General features: G+C 43.8%; 2 non-coding genes across 2 annotated transcripts; one reads left to right on the forward strand and one right to left on the reverse strand.

Annotated features, from left to right (window-relative positions):
* The first annotated feature begins 14,519 nt into the window (after window positions 1-14,519).
* TRNAV-AAC (transfer RNA valine (anticodon AAC)) lies at window positions 14,520-14,594 on the forward strand. Its single transcript has one exon. It is a non-coding gene; the product is annotated as a tRNA-Val (tRNA).
* Window positions 14,595-14,639: 45 nt separating this feature from the next.
* On the reverse strand, window positions 14,640-14,712 carry TRNAI-AAU (transfer RNA isoleucine (anticodon AAU)). The gene has a single exon. It is a non-coding gene; the product is annotated as a tRNA-Ile (tRNA).
* Window positions 14,713-22,512: the final 7,800 nt, after the last annotated feature.

Below are 22,512 nucleotides of genomic sequence, written 5' to 3' on the forward strand. Positions count from 1 at the left end.
CTAATAAGCCAGGCCATCACAATAGATCTCCAAGAGAATCGAGGAGAACTTTGTATTGAGATCCAAAGAGAGAGAAGAAGTCATCCAGCTAATAACTATGGACCCGTAGGTCTGAAGTAAACTACTCACACATCACCGGAGAGGCCATGGAGTTAATGTAGAGGCCCTTCGTGATCAATGCCCCCTCCGGCGGAGCTCCGGAAAAGGCCCCGAGATGGGATCACTCGAGTACAGAAGGTTGCGGCGGTGGAATTAGGTTTTCGTGGTGCTCCTGGATGTTTGGGGGGTACGTGGATATATATAGGAGGAAGAAGTACGTCGGTGGAGCAACGGAGGGCCCACGAGGGTGGAGGGCGTGCCCAGGGGGTAGGCGCGCCCCCTGCCTCGTGCCTTCCTCCCTTGTTTCTTGATGGCCACTCCAAGTCTCCTGGGTCACGTTTGTTGAGAAAATCACGTCCCCAAAGGTTTCATTTCGTTTGGACTCCGTTTGATATTCCTTTTCTTTGAAACCCTAAAATAGGCAAAAAAAAACAACAATTTGGGCTGGGCCTCCAGTTAGTAGGTTAGTCCCAAAAATGATATAAAAGTGTAAAATAAAGCCCATTAACATCCAAAATAGATAATATAATAGCATGGAGCAATAAAAAATTATAGATACGTTGGAATGTATCACCCCCCTTCCCCCGTGGGGAACCAAAACCATCCACCCTCCTGCCCTCATGTGGGCCATGTCCACCATTTCTCCTCTTGGCCACACGGCAGCAACAACACATCAGCGTCAATTAGTCCGAGTCTAGGTCCTCGGATCTGATGGTTAGCCGCGGTACCAAGCCTACCAAATCGAAACTAGAACTAAATTCATATTATGTTTTCCCAAACATCCGTCAAGTTATGTTCCAAAATTGATCCCGTCGTGATTGTTAGACATGTTATTGTACAGAACATAAGCACATCGACATAGATTGATTTTTGCCATCAACACAGATTGACTTTTCCAATATTAAGAGAGATAGATAGAGAGGGAGAGACCTTGACTTGCTCCATGGCGTCGTCGGCACTAGGGTTGCAGCAGGAAGCAGAGGCACGGCGGCCCGAGATGAAGCGGGCATCCCATTCTTCCTTTTTTCCCCGCACATCTATCTGCAGGAGAAATCCAGACCACCAAATGTGATTAGAGAGAGGGGCAGAGAGAGGGAGGGATGGAGAGCGGTGAGAGACGGGGGTGAGACCTTGAAGAGCTGCTGGTCATGGGTCAGAGCTCCATGGATGGCGGCGGCGGCGCGGTCGGATATCCATGGCGGCGTCCAGGGAGAGAGCGTGGGGAGGAACCGGTGGCTGCCCCGTCTCCCTTGACATCCGAGCTCGACAGCGGTGCGGATCCAGAAGCCTGCTCGATCCAGGAGAGGAGGGAATCGTGAGAGGAGAGACAGGAGGGTGGAGGGCGGCACAGGAGAGGATACGGGAGGTAGTGGTAGCGCGGGGTCGAGGGTGGCCGAACAACCCATACGTCTTATCCATAGTAGTAGAGCGGGTGTACAACACGGGCTACTGCTATCCACCTAGTAGTAGCGCGGATTTAACACCAAGCGCTACTACTACTGCCTGTCCGAGCAGGCATGATGGAAATTATTTAGTAGTAGCGCAGATTTTTGTACCCTCGCTACTACTATGGGTTACTAGTAGCGCGTTTTTACTGTGCTTGCTACTACTAAGTAGTAGTAGCGCGTGAAAATAACCTGCGCTACTAGTAAGCTCCTGTGTATAAGGTTTTTCCTAGTAGTGGCACACTAAGTGTTTCTCCGGTATTCGGGAGTTGCATAATCTCATAGTCATAGGAACATGTATAAGTTATGGAGAAAGCAATAGCAATAAACTAAACAATCATAGTGCTAAGCTAACGGATGGGTCAAGTCAATCGCATCATTCTCTAATGATGTGATCCCATTCATCAAATGACAACTCATGTCTATGGCTAGGAAACTTAACCATCTTTGATTAACGAGCTAGTCAAGTAGAGGCATACTAGTGACACTCTATTTGTCATTGTATTCACACATGTACTAAGTTTCCGGTTAAGACAATTCTAGCATGAATAATAAACACTTATCATGATATAAGGAAATATAAATAACAACTTTATTGCCTCTAGGGCATATTTCCTTCAGTCTCCCACTTGCACTAGAGTCAATAATCCAGATTACATTGTAATGATTCCAGCACCCATGGAGTCTTGGTGCTGATCATGTTTTGCTCGTGAGAGAGGCTTAGTCAACGGGTCTGCAACATTCAGATCCGTATGTATCTTGCAAATCTCTATGTCTCCCTCCTTGACTTGATCGCGGATGGAATTGAAGCGTCTCTTGATGTGCTTGGTTCTCTTGTGAAATTTGGATTCCTTTGCCAAGGCAATTACACCAGTATTGTCACAAAAGATTTTCATTGGACCTGATGCACTAGGTATGACACCTAGATCGGATATGAACTCCTTCATCCAGACTCCTTCATTTGCTGCTTCTGAAGCAGCTATGTATTCCGCTTCACACGTAGATCCCGCCACGACGCTTTGCTTAGAACTTCACCAACTGACAGCTCCACCATTCAATAGAAATATGTATCCTGTTTGTGACTTAGAGTCATCCGGATCAGTGTCAAAGCTTGCATCGACGTAAACGTTTACGACGAGCTCTTTGCCACCTCCATAAACGAGAAACATATCCTTAGTCCTTTTCAGGTATTTCAGGATATTCTTGACTGTTGTCCAGTGATCCACTCCTGGATTACTTTGGTACCCCTGCTAAACTAATAGCAAGGCACACATCAGGTCTGGTACACAGCATTGCATACATGATAGAACCTATGGCTGAAGCATAGGGAATGACTTTCATTTTCTTTCTATCTTCTGCAGTGGTTGGGCATTGAGTCTGACTCAACTTCACACCTTGTAACACACTCAAGAACCCTTTCTTTGCTTGATCCATTTTGAACTTCTTAAAAACTTTATCAAGGTATGTGCTTTGTGAAAGTCCAATTAAATGTCTTGATCTATCTCTATAGATCTTGATGCCCAATATATAAGCAGCTTCACCGAGGTCTTTCAATGAAAAATTCTTATTCAAGTATCTTTTTATGCTATTCAGAAATTCAGTATCATTTCCGATTAACAATATGTAATCCACATATAATATCAGAAATGCTACAGAGCTCCCATTCACTTTCTTGTAAATACAGACTTCTCCAAAAGTCTGTATAAAACCATATGCTTTGATCACACTATCAAAGCGTATATTCCAACTCCGAGATGCTTGCACCAGTCCATAAATGGATAGTTGGAGCTTACACACTTTGTTAGCACCTTTTGGATCGATAAAACCTTCTGTTTGCATCATATACAACTCTTTTTTAAGATATCCATTAAGGAATTGGGAATTGGGAATTTCTGTTGGGCCCTGTACATGTAAATTTGCCCCAGGAAAATTCATATGTGCAACTTAAACGCCAAATCCTATTCGGCGCCTGTTGCGCCGGTTAAAGGCATCGGCGCAAACGGGCGCACACCCCCTGTCTGCGCTGGGCCGGCCCGTTTACTGTTGTTTCTTTTTTCTGGTTTTGAATTGCAAAAAAGTTAAGCGCTTGTGAATCGATCCCACGACCTCTCGTTAAGAAATATCTCTGCCAGCCAACTAGACGACGAACAAACTTCGATTACTTCCCTTCTTTTCATTCCTTTCTTCTTTCTTCTATTTTTTCTTTTTCTTTTCTTTTCTCCTTTTTATTTTTTTCTTGTTCCTTTTTCGTTCTTGTTTTCAAAATGCCTGAACTTTTCTTATCAAAATCGATGAGCCTATTTTTTCAAAGTTTGGTGAAGTTCTTTTTCAAAATTGATGAACTTTTTTTGAGTTAATACTTTTTCATGAAAATCCATGAACTTTTTACAAATTCGTGTACTTTTTTCATACAAAATCGATGAACTTTTTTCAAATTCGTGAATTTTTCTTAAAAATCCGGTGAACATTATCCGAATTTGTGAACTTTTTTTAAAAATCCGGTGAACTTTTTCCAAATTCATGAACTTTTTTCCAAAATTTGGTGAATTTTTTAAATTCGTAATTTATTTCTTAAATCTGGTGAACTTTTTTCAAATTCATAAACTTTTTATTTATCAAATCGATGAACTTTTTTCAAATCCATGAACTATTTTTCAAAATCAAGTGAACTTTTTTTAATCAAGATTGATGAACTTTTTTCAAATCCATGTTTTTTTTTAAATCTGGCGAACTTTTTTGTAAACATTTCTTTTGAAAATCTGTGAACTTCTTTCAAAAGCAATTATCTTATTTTAACATTCGTGAATTCTTGTTCAATTTTACGTTCCTTTTTTTAAAAAAAGAATTTATATTGGTATCGAGACCAGGATAAAACAGGTCTGTTTTCAAATAGAAAAACTAAGCTTACTAGTAGAATGCCCGTGCGTTGCTACGGGCTACAATGCATGTAAATATAAATAAGTTACGCAACTAACTAACATGGTCTTCAAGGTTAAAGCTCATTTTTTTCCCTTATACATCCAAGCGTGTTCGGACATCAAACGACGGGTTCACCGAATTCAACTATCCCTGCCATCCGAGCACTCCCAAATCTAGATTATGTAGGGAGAAATATGGTTGTTGTGTTATCCTCGACAGGCTCCCCGAATTCAACTGTCTCGACCTTCCTTTTTTTGGACTGTCCCCTTCCTGCTCAGTTCCACGCCGTAGCAAGACATCTCTCGCTGGAGCTCTCTCCTTTAAAACCAAATGATGCCCACATCACCTTCGTCATGGTGTCCTCTCTCCTTCACATCATACTTCCCCACGGATGGCCAATGAAGAATCCCTCGCCAACCGCCCCACTTTCCACCTTGATCCCCTCCCCACGTGTTTGTGTTGATTCGCCGCCGTCATCAAGAGGGAGGAGGCATGCATCACCCATGACGCTCCCTGGCAAAGAAGGCAGATCCGATGTCTCTTAAGTTGTTGCCACATTATCACATACAGTTGAATGGTGCATTACCATGAAACAAAATACGATGTTTGTTGTTGGGCATTTAACGGATACACCACTGTGTCCTTTATCTTAACCAAAAAATTATAACTTGATGAAAAATATATCTATAGGTACAATCATGCTCATTTCCCATTGCCATACTCATGTAGAATCATGTTGGGCACATCACCTGGAAGGCACGAAAACAATACATTATAATAGTCTGGGTACTGAGCACAAGTATACATAATGTTTTAGTCTACAGTGATTCCCAACTTGAGTATGAGACCATTGGCTTCTACAGCTTCAAAATAGAAGGAATTGCTTCCAAATAGAAATAGCTAGAACGAACTCTTAATACAATGTTAGTATCTACACAATCTGGATACCATTTCTTTATCCTCCTCTATCTGCACAAAAAACAGATAAGGATAAATATTATTATAGATCCCAGAGATCGACAAGTAGTATGATCCTTACAAAATAAACTACTCCCACCATTCCAAAAGTAGGTGATTTAGTACAAAGTTGTTTACTTTCGCAAGAAATAATTTGAGAATTCAACGGTCAACCAATACAAACGGCATGCTTATGTTGCACATTCTTGGATAAATTTGTATAACTGTTAATCTGATTTGAGACTACAATTGCTGATGGTTGGGAGCTTGGAAGTGTGTTCAAGGCACATTATGGGACCATAGTTCCTGATACCAAAATAACAGATCAGCCTTAGAATTTGCAGAAGGTTGGGACTATGATTTAGCGTCGCAGAAGGTCTCAAACAACTCGCAAACATAATCTGAAATGTGAATTCTGAAGTTGCAGAAGGTCTCAAACAACTCGAGAATCAAGTGCAGTGGGACACCATAGTTCCTCATACCAAAATAACAGATCAGCCTTAGAAGTTCCTAAGGGGAAAGAACATAGTATGAGTACAGATAGGTGACTGCAACGTGTTCCATCACGAAGCAAACTTAAAATTAATTTAGGCATAGATTAGCAACAAGTAGTCAAGTACACGGTCATGAGAACGAATCTGGTCCCCAGTGACAGAACATCCATGCATCGCCGTTGTCCCCAGTCACCACCACCACCGCGGGCCGCACCATTGATCCAATCTCACTTCATCTATCAATACCACACAATGGGCAGAGAACACTTATAATTAGTGTACTCTAATAACACATAAAAATGAATAGGGAAGTAAAGAAAGCATTTTATTAGTTAGTGTTCTCTAAACCCGTTTCTCGTATCTTTCACAATTAAGTACCACACTCCATTCTATTTTCCAGGTTGGTCAAATTGTCTCATACATAAATCAAATATCAAGCTACTGTTTAATCCATAACACTCAATAGAACTGTTACCATTGAACAATACCTCATAATGACTTCATCAAAGTCATTTACATTCAATTGAATTTCCTTGAATTATGTGTGATAATTTTCAAAGTTTGACCACTGAGATGGCATCAAACTAATTAGCAGTGCATATAACCTCTCAGGCGCCTTTCTTTTAGGACAAAAATATGAGTACAAAAGGGGAGCATGCGGTAATTGATACATAAAAATACAGAGGCGGAACAAAAGATATCAACCTAATCACCTTGAAAAATGTAGTTCTACAAACACACAAAACATGGACACTGAAAAAGGAGTACAAGTTATAAATTCCCATATGTATAATGTGTAAAATAACTACGGCAAAAGAGATTAACAATAGAATCACAAGACCTCATCAACACGGTGTTGCCACAGAAAATTTGGATCTACCCCTACAACAGGATGAGAGACTCATCCGTTCAACGAGGAAGGGGATACAAGGCAAACAAAATGAAAATCAGATCTGCACTCAAAAGTAAATAAAAATCATGTACGAGAAAAAGGGCCAGGAAAAAATAGTTGCGTAGTGGGTACCTGCTCCTCCCCAAAGGCGCAGTTCTATATGAACTGGTACAGAGGTGGATGCTGGCGGGGCCTTCTGCTCGCGCCGTCGGCAGTGGGGAGAAGCGGCCACGCTAGTCACGCAATCCTGATGCCGTCGAGCCTCTCTCCATTACCTCTCGAACAGCCGGCCACCACCGCCCTGGTTCCTCGATGAAGGAAATATGCCCTAGAGGCAATAATAAAGTTATTATTTATTTCCTTATATCATGATAAAAGTTTATTATTCATGCTAGAATTGTATTAACCGGAAACATAATACATGTGTGAATACATAGACAAACAGAGTGTCACTAGTATGCCTCTACTTGACTAGCTCGTTAATCAAAGATGGTTATGTTTCCTAACCATGGACAAAGAGTTGTTATTTGATTAACGGGATCACATCATTAGATGAATGATCTGATTGACATGACCCATTCCGTTAGCTTAGCACTTGATCGTTTAGTATGTTGTTATTGCTTTCTTCATGACTTATACATGTTCCTCTGACTATGAGATTATGCAACTCCCGTGTGCCGGAGGAACACTTTTTGTGCTACCAAACGTCACAACGTAACTGGGTGATTATAAAGGTGCTCTACAGGTGTCTCCAAAGGTACATGTTGGGTTGACGTATTTCGAGATTAGGATTTGTCACTCCGATCATCGGAGAGGTATCTCTGGGCCCTCTCGGTAATGCACATCACTTAAGCCTTGCAAGCATTGCAACTAATGAGTTAGTTGCGGGATGATGTATTACGGAACGAGTAAAGAGACTTGCTGGTAACGAGATTGAACTAGGTATTGGATACCGACGATCGAATCTCAGGCAAGTAACATACCGATGACAAAGGGAACAACGTATGTTGTTATGCGGTCTGACCGATAAAGATCTTTGTAGAATATGTAGGAGCCAATATGGGCATCCAGGTCCCGCTATTGGTTATTGACCGGAGACGTGTCTCGGTCATGTCTACATTGTTCTCGAACCCGTAGGGTCCGCACGCTTAAGGTTTCGATGACAGTTATATTATGAGTTTATACGTTTTGATGTACCGAAGTTTGTTCGGAGTCCCGGATGTGATCACGGACATGACGAGGAGTCTCGAAATGGTCGAGACATAAAGATTGATATATTGGAAGCCTATGTTTGGATATCGGAAGTGTTTCGGGTGAAATCGGGATTTTACCGGAAAACCGGGAGGTTACCGGAACCCCCGGGAGGTACATGGGCCTTAATGGGCCTTAGTGGAAGAAGAGGAGAGGCGGCCAGGGCTGGGCCGCGCGCCCCTCCCCCCCTAGTCCGAATAGGACAAGGAGAGAGGGGGCCGGCGCCCCCCTCCTTCTCTCTATCTCTGTTCCCACCTCGCGAATCCTATTCCAACTAGGATTGGGGGGGAAGTCCTACTCCCGGAGGGAGTAGGACTCCTCCTGGCGCGCCCTATGATGGCTGGCCGGCCTCCCCCTCTTGAACCTTTATATACGGAGGCAGGGGCACCCCTAGAGACACAAGTTGATCCACGTGATCATATTCTTAACCGTGTGCGGTGCCCCCTTCCACCATAATCCTCGATAATATTGTAGCGGTGCTTAGGTGAAGCCCTGCGACGGCAGTACATCAAGATCGTCACCACACCATCGTGCTGATGGAACTCTTCCCCGACACTTTGCTGGATCGGAGTCCGGGGATCGTCATCGAGCTGAACGTGTGCTAGAACTCGGAGGTGCCGTAGTTTTGGTGCTTGATCGGTCGGGCCGTGAAGACGTACGACTACATCAACCAAGTTAACGCTTCCGTTGTCTATCTACAAGGGTACGTAGATCACACTCTCGCCTCTCGTTGCTATGCATCACCATGATCTTGCGTGTGCGTAGGAATTTTTTTGAAATTGCTACGTTCCCCAACACTCGACGCCCCCGCTCACCACGTATGGCTTGAAATCTGGATCGTTGTGTCACCAGCACCACGACGGCCGGTGAGGAGGGCCTGATTGATGTCGGGGCCAGGAAGGGTGAGTGCTGACGGAAAGGAAGGATGTGTGGGGACGACCGCTTGGGCTCGAGCAGGGCCATCCGATGAGGCAACGAGTACTTGCCTTCCCCCCTGTGCCGGGAGATCCTCCACCCTCCGGTCCGCCAAGACTCGCAATATCCACTGCCCACATCGGACGTTTGTGGCGCCGTGGCTGGCGACACGGGTATGGTGCAGGAGATGGATTGGTTGTGTAATGAGGGCCATGTGAGCCGCCGACACCGATCTGGGGAGAAGGAGAGCTCCGTGGAGCAAACCCTATTTAGGGGAGGAGGATTCGTGCAAAGGAGGAAACGAGGGCTCAAGCAAAGCAGGAAGCCACACGAACAGGGTGGCGGCGACACCTAGCAAAGGAGGAAAAGAGGGCTGATGGAGAGAACGTCGCCGTGGCTGCGAGGCGGTGCTAGGTTTCGTTGGGAGGAAGTGGTGATGATGATCGCATCTGCCGGACAGGGGGCGAGGATCGATTGACTTGGGACGTTAGGAAAGATTCTTTTTTAAGGGTGGGACGTTAGGAAAGTTATATTTGTGATCTGTGTAAATCTTTCTGCCAAGAACTGAGCTCGCTTATGGGGTCCTACTGGTGGAGGCAGCAGGACAAGGAGAACACCATCCACTGGATTAGCTGGGATAAACTAACAAAATCAAAAGCCCAAGGTGGATTAGGTTTCAGAGATATGCATGGGTTCAATATTGCTATGTTGTCAAAGAAGATCTGGAGGATGATTGAGCACCCGGACTCTCTTTGTGCCCAGATCCTGAAAGCAAAGTACTTCCCGGACACCCATGTGCTTCAGGCGGAGCCAAAGGATGGCATCTCCTATTCTTGGCGAAGCCTTTTACATGGTTTGCAGCTAATGCGAGAGGGTTATGTGTGGTGTGTTGGCGACGGCACGAGTATCAAGCTCTGGACTGAGCCTTGGCTTCCGCGGCCGTGGGCGAAGACAGTTATGACGCCACGAGGGGGGAACATATTAGAGTATGTCAGTGACCTGATCAGTCCTATAACAGGTAGTTGGGATGAACAACTTGTTCGGGACACCTTCTGGAATGTTGATGCCGAGTGTATCCTGCAAATACCAGTCCGGGAGGGGGTGCAAGACTTCATTGCATGGCAGTTCAACCCCAAAGGCCTACATTCGGTTAAAAGCGCATACAAACTACACACGCAGCTGGAGAGGATGGCAAAAGATGGAGGAGCAAGCAGTAGCACTACAGCGCTGGGTAACTTGGATGTGTGCCAAGATGATTCCTGGAAACGAATTTGGAAGCTCCCCTACCCCAGGAACGTCCAAATGTTTGCATGGCGTGTTAGACATGAGTCTTTGGCGCTGCGGACAAACTTGGCAAGGAGGGGTGTGCCGATTGAAGATACATCTTGCTTATTCTGTGGACGAGCAGTCGAGGATGGAGCTCACCTATTCATAAAATGTAAGGTTGTGAAACAGGTGTGGCGGGACCTGGCCTTGGAAGAAGAAAGGATGAAGATGGAGGAGATAACATCAGTTCATGAGATGACGGATCATTTGTGGAGGATTGATGAGCAGAAAAGAATATGCATTCTTACCGCCTGGTGGCTGTGGTGGAGTAATCGGAATAAGCTCAGGGAGGGCGAGCTCCCCTGGTCCGCGGAGGAGGTTGCAAGGCGCACTCGCAGCTACACTTTAGAATACCAACAAGTCTTCTCCAAAAAACCTGAGAAACAGTGTGATGACAAGTGGAGGCCGCCTCAGGAGGACATGATCAAGATAAATGTTGATGGCTCGTTTGTGCCAGGTGAACAACACGCAGGTTGGGGTGTAGTGGCAAGAGACTCGGAAGGTACTGTCATTTGTGCTCGCGCAGGTCGTCAGGAGCATGTAGGAGACCCTTTCGGTGCAGAGGTCAATGCCATGGCTCACGGTGTTGCACTGGCGGCGGAACTTGGTATGTTGAGGGTGATCTTCGAGACCGACTCCCAGCTTGTTGCGGATGCAATGGACCTGAGAAGGGCAGACTCGTCGGCTTACTCGGCTGTCATCGAAGATATCAAACTACAGCTGAAACTTTGGTTTTCTCATCATGTAATAGTGTCATGTAGGAGAGGGGCAAATTCTGCTGCCCACGAACTTGCTAGTTTGGGTCGCTTGTGCGAGGCTGATCACTCGATGCAGTGGGACTATGATGTACCTGCCACGCTTGTGGCTTCTGTCCAAGGCGATTTGCCTGGACACCGTTAATGTTAAAGCTATGCTTTACTTAAAAAAAAGGAAGGTGTTGATTAGAAAGAAAAGAGTGAACGGGGAGGGGTTGGTTTATTTGGGTAGAACCAACGGATTGCAAAAACCATGACAGGTTTGGTAGCGTTGAAAAAAATCGGTAGTGGGGTGAAGACCTCGTTCGATCAACGGGAAGAAGTAAACGAACGCACTAAACAACGTACGTACTCAGACATTATGAGTGAGAGAAAAAGTACCACTTCCATAATAAGATTTGTTTGTCATGGTTTACTTCTTAATTTTCTTAAAATTCTTTATTTGTTTCCCGAAAATCTATTATTTGTTTCCTAAAGCAAATTGCATTAATGAGACAGATCGGTTAATTTGGATAAGTTAGGAAAGTTGGATCTATGATCTTTTGTATGTTTGGAAACTGCTAATTTTTTTAAAAAAAATAGTGAAGTAAAAAAATAAACCAATGGATAAGAAAAACCGTGGGAGGGGATGATGGGAGGTGGGAGAAAATAAAAACGGACGAAAATAAAACCGAAGTACCAGGCTATCAACTGCTCCATTAGGAGTAGAGATGTGCCGCAGTGGCTACCGTGCCAAGTCCATCAACGTTAGCATCTGTGTTTTGAATCCCGCATTTTGCATATTTATTTTTGTTTTTTGACTATTTTTTTAGGGGACGTGGATACGGGGAGCGATGCTGGGCCGGCCCAGTACTGCACGCCTTTGAGTGCTCACTAGGCTAAGCGGCGCTGTGGGCGCCGGAGAGGAGCTCTCCAACTAACGGTTGCGTTCATGCCGGAGCTTGGCCTTGGCATGGAGAGAGCTACCGGCCATTTGATTTCACCGGTAGCAAGCTGATTCCTGGCAAGAGAATTCCTGGCAAGAGAATTTCAAGCAAGAGAAATCCTGGCAAGAGAATTCCTGGCAAGAGAGGAGCTGGGCCTTGGCATGTGTGTTCATTGTAGCTGCCGTTACCGTCCACTGGTGACATTAAATTCCTGGCAAGAGAATTTCAAAGCTTGTCCTTCTGTTCTTGTAAAATGTTTATCGAATCTTCCGCCCTCAAATATATGTTATTAGTTCGATCTATCGACGTGGTGTAATCCCAGATCTTATGTGTGTGCATACTGATGCTACTATATCTGAATAAATATGTTGGCTGTGTGGGCTTTGACAAAAAAGAAGAGCTAGCCGTACTGAAAAATAGTTCATACCTGTCTATTTGATGTCTGAAAGTGGGGAGAATTTGTCTTGAAGAACAGTTCAATCACAGTTGTGTCGAGCTCGAGCCAACTGTTATATACTCCAGTATAATTTGCTGGTAGGGCTGTGAACCTAATTTTCTTCACATTGTATCTTTCTTTTCCTGTGGCAGTTGGCTATTATTAGATATAAGCATGTATGAGCTGTATGATTTTCCAGCTTCAATGCTGAAGCAATTAGATGATTCAGTTAGTGGGTCATCTTGCTAGATATTAGATCCATCTAGTGTTGTAAAAGAATTTGTAGAAAAAAGACAACTAAGGTTTCGTGGTGTAGCTGGTTATCACCTCAGTCTAACACACTGAAGGTCTACCGTCCACTCGTGACATTAAATTCCTGGCAAGAGAATTTCAAAGCTTGTCCTTCTGTTCTTGTAAAATGTTTATCGAATCTTCCGCCCTCGAATATATGTTATTAGTTCGATCTATCGACGTGGTGTAATCCCAGATCTTATGTGTGTGCATACTGATGCTACTATATCTGAATAAATATGTTGGCTGTGTGGGCTTTGACAAAAAAGAAGAGCTAGCCGTACTGAAAAATAGTTCATACCTGTCTATTTGATGTCTGAAAGTGGGGAGAATTTGTCTTGAAGAACAGTTCAATCACAGTTGTGTCGAGCTCGAGCCAACTGTTATATACTCCAGTATAATTTGCTGGTAGGGCTGTGAACCTAATTTTCTTCACATTGTATCTTTCTTTTCCTGTGGCAGTTGGCTATTATTAGATATAAGCATGTATGAGCTGTATGATTTTCCAGCTTCAATGCTGAAGCAATTAGATGATTCAGTTAGTGGGTCATCTTGCTAGATATTAGATCCATCTAGTGTTGTAAAAGAATTTGTAGAAAAAAGACAACTAAGGTTTCGTGGTGTAGTTGGTTATCACCTCAGTCTAACACACTGAAGGTCTACCGTCCACTCGTGACATTAAATTCCTGGCAAGAGAATTTCAAAGCTTGTCCTTCTGTTCTTGTAAAATGTTTATCGAATCTTCCGCCCTCGAATATATGTTATTAGTTCGATCTATCGACGTGGTGTAATCCCAGATCTTATGTGTGTGCATACTGATGCTACTATATCTGAATAAATATGTTGGCTGTGTGGGCTTTGACAAAAAAGAAGAGCTAGCCGTACTGAAAAATAGTTCATACCTGTCTATTTGATGTCTGAAAGTGGGGAGAATTTGTCTTGAAGAACAGTTCAATCACAGTTGTGTCGAGCTCGAGCCAACTGTTATATACTCCAGTATAATTTGCTGGTAGGGCTGTGAACCTAATTTTCTTCACATTGTATCTTTCTTTTCCTGTGGCAGTTGGCTATTATTAGATATAAGCATGTATGAGCTGTATGATTTTCCAGCTTCAATGCTGAAGCAATTAGATGATTCAGTTAGTGGGTCATCTTGCTAGATATTAGATCCATCTAGTGTTGTAAAAGAATTTGTAGAAAAAAGACAACTAAGGTTTCGTGGTGTAGTTGGTTATCACCTCAGTCTAACACACTGAAGGTCTACCGTCCACTCGTGACATTAAATTCCTGGCAAGAGAATTTCAAAGCTTGTCCTTCTGTTCTTGTAAAATGTTTATCGAATCTTCCGCCCTCGAATATATGTTATTAGTTCGATCTATCGACGTGGTGTAATCCCAGATCTTATGTGTGTGCATACTGATGCTACTATATCTGAATAAATATGTTGGCTGTGTGGGCTTTGACAAAAAAGAAGAGCTAGCCGTACTGAAAAATAGTTCATACCTGTCTATTTGATGTCTGAAAGTGGGGAGAATTTGTCTTGAAGAACAGTTCAATCACAGTTGTGTCGAGCTCGAGCCAACTGTTATATACTCCAGTATAATTTGCTGGTAGGGCTGTGAACCTAATTTTCTTCACATTGTATCTTTCTTTTCCTGTGGCAGTTGGCTATTATTAGATATAAGCATGTATGAGCTGTATGATTTTCCAGCTTCAATGCTGAAGCAATTAGATGATTCAGTTAGTGGGTCATCTTGCTAGATATTAGATCCATCTAGTGTTGTAAAAGAATTTGTAGAAAAAAGACAACTAAGGTTTCGTGGTGTAGTTGGTTATCACCTCAGTCTAACACACTGAAGGTCTCCCGGTTCGAACCCGGGCGAAGCCATCTAATTTGTTTATTTTCCTATTTTCCATTGTGTTTAGAAAAGAATGGCCATACAGGTCTCGAACCTGTGACCTTCGCGTTATTAGCACGACGCTCTAACCAGCTGAGCTAATAGGCCTACTGATTGAATTGATCTTTTCTTCAGGACATATATGTGGAATGTAACCACAAGGGGAAAGAGTCTCCGACAGGTTAGAGCATCAGGCTAATTTATATGGCGATAAGAGAAGGCGTCGGCGCTGCTGCGGTGAGGGTGCTCAAAAACATCAGGATAAGGACTGCCACACTGCCGCCAGGCTCGTTTCCAAGGTGACAGGGATGAACTATTTTAAAACAATTCTGTCCCGAACCACAATATTCACAAAAAAAAAAGTGCAAAAGTTCATGAAGAAAAAACATTCATATTGCTCTAGGCGAAAAACGATGCTTCAAAAGGCTGTTTCTGAAAGCATGTTTGGAGCCCTGGTTTTGTTCTTTTCCGCCCAGGCCAACACCAATGACATTAACTTTGCACCTAGGTAGAGCACTAAGCAATATTTGCTGACAGAAAATATCAGCTTATGTTGATTTTCAATTCAAATTTTCAGAACTTACTGTTTATGGCAACACCAAATTAGTTTCATTAGATTAATCAGAAAGTATATTTTCATACTAGTATAAACGTGGATTTTTTTTTATAAACTTGGTCAAACTTAAGAAAGTTTCAATTAGAGCAAACCTAGAACTTCAAGTATTCTGAAACGGAGGAAATATAAATTAAGTTAAAGTTCAGGAACACCTTGCAGAAAGGTACATTTGAATCAGCATAACCAAAGCTGTTTTTGTTCACCCTACACATGTACACTTAATCCAGTATACAAAGAAACCTAAAGATCGGAAGAGGTGGAAGTCAGGAAGTTCACTGTCAAGTTTACTTCGGAAGAGGTTGGGGGCGATTTTAACATTATTCGAAGGAGGGAGGAAAAGAATAATGAGAATTTTGACGGCAGATGGTCGTTTATGTTTAACTAGCGGGTCCACCCGCGCATTTGCGCGGCTAGATGTTTATTATTTCTAGTTATGTATTTTAGACAACCATTTTTTTTGGCATTTGAGCATCTCTTTCTATATGTGATGACACCCTACATAGTATACCATTCCAAGTTTATTTGTTAGGTCCCATTAAAAGTTGTTTGACAATGGGCCTTAGATATGTTATGGTAAGTTGAAGTGTGATATTTAAATAAACACATTTATAGCAAGTGATTTAGTTTTTGTCACGATGTATGCATTGACGGTTACCTTCATGTATGTATACCATTTAAATATGGAATATGTCTACATTGATTCCACTCTTTTGCTCTCTGTCGCCAGGCCTTTCTTTACCCATGAAGCTATTGTATTCTCATAGAGTGGCACGTTTCATCGGTAATTGTCACTATGAAACAGTAGTTGTAGTCTCATGTCACTTGATTTCCTTCTGCTTGTCTAATTTTTAGCCTTCAATAAATGCAGCAAACCTGATTTTATGATCTTACTTAGTTTGATTTCCGAAACCCCAACTATTACATTATTATATTAGGTGTGACTATGTTTCTCCAAACCCTAACTATTAAATAGTGCACATAATGTAAAATTACAATCCTTGAAGGCAATGATAGCAAGGTGGAGCTCGCTTGTACTCCAGGATTTTTGATTGATAGATATCATACTATGTAATCCCTTTCTATGTCATTGGTTTTACAAAACCTATAATTTCATGCACAAATTTATTGTTCCATTATGTGCAAGCCGCTTATAATTATTGTGTGTGATCTAAGGATGGCAGTGTACAATTAAAACAAAGCCTTAACTGTGATGTTTTTCCACCTTAATGAGCACTCACTGGCCTTCTTGCTTTTTTCCATATGATTTCGTTTTGCCATATCAGTCGAGGTTACCGTTTTCTCTTGGCATCTTCAAGCTTATATTTGTCTGATGTTATGTATAGATGATAGGAAAAGTGCCTTCAAGGATGTATGTTTGTTGGTGTACATTGATGTTGGATGGACCATTGACTCGATCGAGCGCCCCTGATATATATTCATGTGTCATGCCATAGTTATGTTGGAGATTGTTCCCTCCTTAACCCTCAAGTCTTTGGTTCTATTTCCTGCGCGGTTACTGTCCTACTTTCATGTGTAATTCATCTATTTTGTCGCAAACATATAACTTTACCTAATTAAGATTCTCCATATAGAAGCTATTTAGGGGAGGATAATGTTCTCCGCTAAATTCAGAGAAAAGTTGATAGTACAAAATGAAGTGCTTGCAAGTGTACACATTCATGCTTCAAGCACATGTATATTTACATGAAAATGAAAATTAAATTGGTTATACCTGAAACAATGAAAAATTATTTTATTTTGAAAGCAACAATCTTGTAATCATGAAAAATAATTTTAGAAATTTCAAGCAAATCTTATCAAATTTTAATTGTGAATTAAACGGACATGCAAGACAAACTTTAATGACTAAAAACATCCGATTTTTTGACATTTTAATATATTATTTTTACATAGCAACTCGTCCACTTGTTCGACATAAGATTTAGAAGAAAGGTTAATCCCATCCAACGCGCCATGTGGTGCAGCAATACTACGGAGTCATTATTTCATCTCAAGATGCCTCGGCTTGGCTCCAGTTTAAGTTGTCGAGCCAGCAATCCGTTCGAAGCTGGCTGCTCTGCCGGCGTCGGCGTCGGCGTCGGCGTCGCAGAAGATGCTTTTCACGTGGGCAGCACTTTCCACCTTCCATTTCCATGAGGGCACTCCTAATTGCTACCCTGCTCCTCCTCCAGCTCCACAGTGTACGTGTCGGCACATCGATTGCCACACCAACTGCCGTTCATTGACGGCCAGTAAGCTCTCTACAGCAATTGCACCACGGATGGTCCCTCCTTGCTTACCCGCCGCATCTTGCACTGCCCTTGTTCCAATCCTCGTCTTCCTTCTAACACGCTGCTCTCACCCAAACGATGCTTCTCAGCTTGTTTTTGTCCAAGCAATTGTTGTTCAAGCCGGTGGTGTTGTGGCGGGCCCGAAGCAGCTTGTCAGCCTGCTGCTCAATGGGCAGTAGCAAAGTTTGTCCTAGTTTTGCTAGTGCCGAACGGCACGGAAGACTAGTGTGTGCGGGCATTGATCCTTGATGCGGAAGGAGCCCACGGTAAGGCGGTCCAATTCGAGAAGAAGTTATCGTGTCCATGTTAGCCGTCGACTGTGTGTTGTCGCCGGCGTCGGCGTTGCCAGCCTCTCCGTCACTCTCGCATGAGGTCTTGCGTTTCAGGTCAAGTTAATGGCCTTCTTCCATAGAGTTTCCTCTGGAGCTTCGTGTTGTCCTTTCCTAGCTCTAGCCTGCTTGCAGTGGCGCCGACGTCTGCAGCTCCACAGGCTCCGATGGGATCGCAAGCGTGCTCGTATGTTGTCGAGTTGGAGCCGGGCGGAGGACACTTATGGTTATTCTGCTTCTCCTTCTATTTTATTCCATATCTCTCTCTTACCTACATCTGCACATCTCCCTTATAATATCTCTACGTGTACATGATTACAATGGAAACTCTTCTTTCCTTTTATTCTGTATTCTATTCTATCGGATGGAATAAGGATACATGCATACATACGTACTTATTTTCTTTATTAAATCACAGCCGTTCTTTTTAACTCTTTTTTACTACAAAATATGAGCCGTTCTTTTTCTATCGTTTTAAGTATATAATAAATAGATACCATAATCGAAAACTTGAATCTTAGAGAGATAGAGCTTTCTGGTAGAAAATTCACTCGGCCTAATACATTGCCAAACCCGACATTTGGGAAGCTGGATCGTGTCCTCGCTAGGGTCGAATGGGAGCAGAAGTTTTCCCTGGTAACAGTCCAAGCGTTGTCGCGCGCTATCTCAGAACACACCCTGTTGCTCGTTGACTCTGGCGAGGCAACCCATGTGGGGAATAAAAACATTTTTGTTTCGAATTAGCGTGGTTTGAAAGAGAAGGGTTCCTGGATCTGATAGCAAGGGAATGGGCTAAGGGCTTCTTTGATTCAAAGGATTCTCAAAGGAATTTTGAAGGATTCTAATCCTTAGGATTTTTTCCTATGTGGGTTGTTTGATTCGTAGGATTGTAAACCGTAGGAATTTTTTCATAGGATTCATTTGCACTAGATTTCATAGGAAATTTTCCATCCACTCAAACCTCTTTAAAAGAATCTTACGTTTTTCTTATGCACAATCAAACACTCATAGAATCATGTAGGATTCAAGATGACATGCCAATCCAATCCCACGTTTTTCCTATTCCTGCATTTGGGAAATCCTATGAATCAAAGAGTCCCTAAAGATTCAAGAGGGAGGGCCCTGTTGAAAGATGGCAGAATAAGATAAAGCATCTATGAAGATTCCTTCGTGGGTGGGCTAAGCATATGACTGGGATTTATATGGTTGAAAAGGAAAGGCTACTTGTACTTATTCAATGCCTAGATTTAAAAGCCGAGTCCACCATTTCATATACCAGGGAGCTAGAAACTAAAGTGGAGGCGGAGATGAGACTGAAAGAACTACTTCGAAAGGAGGAATTGAGGTGGGCATTGTGAGCTAAAGTTTGCAAAATCGTCCAAGGGGATGATACCACTCAATTCTTTCATATGATTGCGAATGGCAAGCACCGAAAGAAGAGGATATTTCAGCTTGAGCAGGATGAGGGGATGATTTTAGGACAGGAAAACCTAAAATTATATATAACCAATTACTATAAGTAGATGTTTGGGCCTCCGGAGGATAATTTCATATCCTTGGATGAGTCCAGGGTTGAGGATGTCCCTCAACTTGCTGCGGATGAGAATGATATTTTGACCGCCCCATTTACGGAGAAAGAGGTGTTTGAAGCTATTTCACAAATGAAGAATAATAAGGCTCTAGGGCTGGATGGTTTCCCGGCGGAGTTTTATAAAAAGTGCTGGCATATTGTTAAAGGGGATTTGCTACCGATGTTCCATGATTTATTCTCTGGACAACTTCAGTTGTTTCAATTAAATTTTGAAATGATAACTTTACTTTCTAAGAAAACAGAGGTCATACGAATTGAACAGTTCCGGCTGATTTGTCTTCTTAAGAAAACAGAGGTCGTAAGAATCCATTTGAGTCGGCCTTCAATGCTCTGACTTGACAAAAATATTGGTCTTCAAATATTCAACTGACATTCAGCTGGCTTTAAAATGTAGAACTTATCGAGCTACGATCTCCAAAATTGCCGAGTTATAAAAACCATTACGTTGTGGTGTTTCAGATGGTGTCAACTGTGAAACAATTCCACATTGTTTGAAGTGATTGTCAAACTCATAACACAGATACTCTCCCCCTCGATCAGATCATAGGAATTTGATCTTCTTGTTACGATGATTCTCAACTTCACTCTGAAATTGCTTAAACTTTCTAAACGTTTCAGACTTGTACTTCATTAAATAAATATACACATATCTACTCAAATCATCGGTGAAGGTGACAAAGTAACGATATCCACCGCGCACGTCAACGCTCATCGGACCGCACACATCAGTATGTATGTATGATTTCCAACAAGTAACTTGCCCATTCCGTTCTTCCGGAAAACGGGGTCTTAGTCATCTTGCCTATTTATGGATAAAAACAAAAAATAAGATAAAAATAAAAAAATAAAAAAGAAACATATAGGAAAAAAGAAAAAAGAAAAAAAGAAAAAGAAAAAACCGAATGAAAAACAAAAAGTGGTTCAGGGAAGGTTACCGGATTGAATGAAAGTAGAAAGAGTGGGCCGGCCCAAGCAACAAAACAGCACCTCGGGGGTACGCGCTAGATCGCTCGGATCTGCCTGTCCAGAGAGCCATCTTATCTCGCTGAATAAACATTTCTTAAAAAAAAATCTCGCTGAATAAACAACGGCTGGTACAAACTAGTGGATTTTTGTGGCACTCGTCATGTTCAGCTTATTAGTTTATTTATTTCCGATCCAAAACTGGGTGATTGGGAATTTCTGTTGGGCCCTGTACCTGTGAATTTGCCCAGGAAAATTCATATGTGCAACTTAATGGTTGCGTTCATGCCGGAGCTGGGCCCTCGCATGGAGAGAGCTGCTGGCCATTTGGTTTCACCGGTATCAAGCTAGTGTGTTCATTGTAGCTGCTGTTACCGTCCACTGGTGACATTAAATTCCTGGCAACAGAATTTCAAGCTTGTCCTTCGTTCCTGTAAAAAGTTTGTCGGATGCGCCGTGCTCGAATACATGCTTTTAGTTAGATCTATCATCCCGGTGTAATCCCAGATCTTATGTGTGTGTACAGGGCATATCCAGCCGTTCGGCCCCCAAGGGCACGAAAAAGTGACGTTTGGAGACAAGCCGGCGTTTTTTTCGACATGGGGGTGAGCACGTTCCCAGCCGCCGCCCTAGGTCGCCCCAGACGCTCCCACAGTTCGTCTAAATTTCAACAAACACGATCAAATTTGAACAAACACGGCCAAATTTCGACGAAATTTAGGCGTTTTTTACACGAATAAAAGGGATGAAGAAAAAACCTAAACTACGGCCGATGCTTCTCCTCCTTGACACGGCCACTGCTCGACCCCTTGCCCTGGCGTGCTGCTTCACTCGAGCGGCGGGTCGTTGCCGCCCTCGACGTGCGCGAGGACGCCGCTGAGCGTGCGGCCAGGGACGCCCCAGCACAGGCGGCGGCCCTCGCTGTTGTTGCGGCCGCGCGGCATCCGCGCGTTGTTGGTGGAGACGAGCCGCTCCTCCTGCCAGCGTTCCCACGCCGCGTGGTTGTTGGCGGCGTACTCTGGGAGTGCCCGCTCCGTGGCCGTCAGGGACGCCCGCGCACGCTCGATCTCGGCGTGGAAATAGGGCGTCTCGGCGACGGGCAGAGGGGGGACAGGGACCCCGCTGGCGCTGAGCCTCCACCGCGACGGAGCGCGTACGTCGGGCGGCGCGGGGTAGTTGGCCTCGTGGAGGAGGTAGGTCTCCCGCTCATGCAGCGAGCGGCGGCCGAAACTGTTGGCCTCCACCGCGTTGCCGGGGTACCTCGCGCTCATGGTTGCCGGGGGGAGAGAGAGGGGCTCGAATGGCGGAGAGAGGGGAGGAAGTGCGGCGGCGAGGAGGGGGAGAGATGGGTGCCTCACCAGCGCGGCCAGGGGCGCCTTTTATAGCGGCTCGGGGGTGGCCGCGTGCGAACGCGTGGCGGAAGGCAGCGCGGCGTCGCCGCACTTCGCCGCCCGTGAATCAATGGCAGGCTACCGGCGGCAGCCTTGGCATTGATTCCCCGCGGGAAAACCGAGACGATGAGGACGACCAGCCTTCGTCTCGCTGACGCGCTGGTCCCGCCACTCTTTCGCGCCAAAACGTTCGCGCCAGCGCCCCCGGGCGCTCCCCAGCGCGCCGGGTTCAGGTTGGGTGCGCCGGCGCCAATTTCGGCACAATCCGGCAAAAAAAAACAGGCTCGTGGGGGCGCGACTGAACCGATTTTTTGGCGCTGGCGTTAAAAAAAAGCCTTGAGGGGTTGGGGACGCGGCTGGAGATGCTCTTATGCTACTATCTGAACAAATATGTTGGTTGTGTGGGATTTGACAAAAAAGAAGAGCTAGTCTGAAAATGGGGAGAATTTGTCTGGAAGAACAGTTCGGACACAGTTGTGTTGAGCCAACTATTTTGTAGATAATTTGTTGGTTGGGCTGTGAACCTAATTTTCTTCACATGGTATCTTTCTTTCCTTGTGGCAGTGGGCTATTAGTTAAGCAGATATATAAGCCGTGTGATTTTCCAGCTTTAATGTCGCTTGGTTTGTACAGCTGAAACAATCAGGTGATTCAATTAGTTGGGCATCTTGTTAGATTATTGGAGACGCCTGGTTTGTAAGATGTTTTTGTAGCAACAGGACATGAA

The sequence above is a fragment of the Triticum urartu genome, chromosome 3A (assembly GCF_056163025.1).
Source record: "Triticum urartu cultivar PI428250 chromosome 3A, HENAU_Tu73, whole genome shotgun sequence".
NCBI classification, from domain to species: domain Eukaryota; kingdom Viridiplantae; phylum Streptophyta; class Magnoliopsida; order Poales; family Poaceae; genus Triticum; species Triticum urartu.